Here is a 350-nt window from a genome sequence, read left to right on the forward strand (position 1 = left end):
CAGCTCGGCCTCCAGGACAAGATTCATGCTAATAAACGTCAACCTGTATCTGGTTTCACCTGTCCAGTTGTGTTGTAACTGGAATTAGTGATAGAACTCTGAATGTTGTCTCTATGAACTGAAATGTCTATATGATTTAAAGTCTCTACCAGATCTGAAATGTTTATATGAACTGAAATGACTATATGAACTGAAGTGTCCCTATGAACTGAAATTTTAAATGAACTGAAATGTCCATGTAGTATGAACTAAAATGGATATATGACCTGGAATGTCCATATTAACTGAAATGTCTATATGAACTGAAATGGCAGATCACAGTTGTAATCCCAACAACTCAGACACATTCA

The sequence above is a fragment of the Oncorhynchus nerka genome, linkage group LG2 (assembly GCF_034236695.1).
Source record: "Oncorhynchus nerka isolate Pitt River linkage group LG2, Oner_Uvic_2.0, whole genome shotgun sequence".
In the NCBI taxonomy this organism is placed as follows: Eukaryota; Metazoa; Chordata; class Actinopteri; order Salmoniformes; family Salmonidae; genus Oncorhynchus; species Oncorhynchus nerka.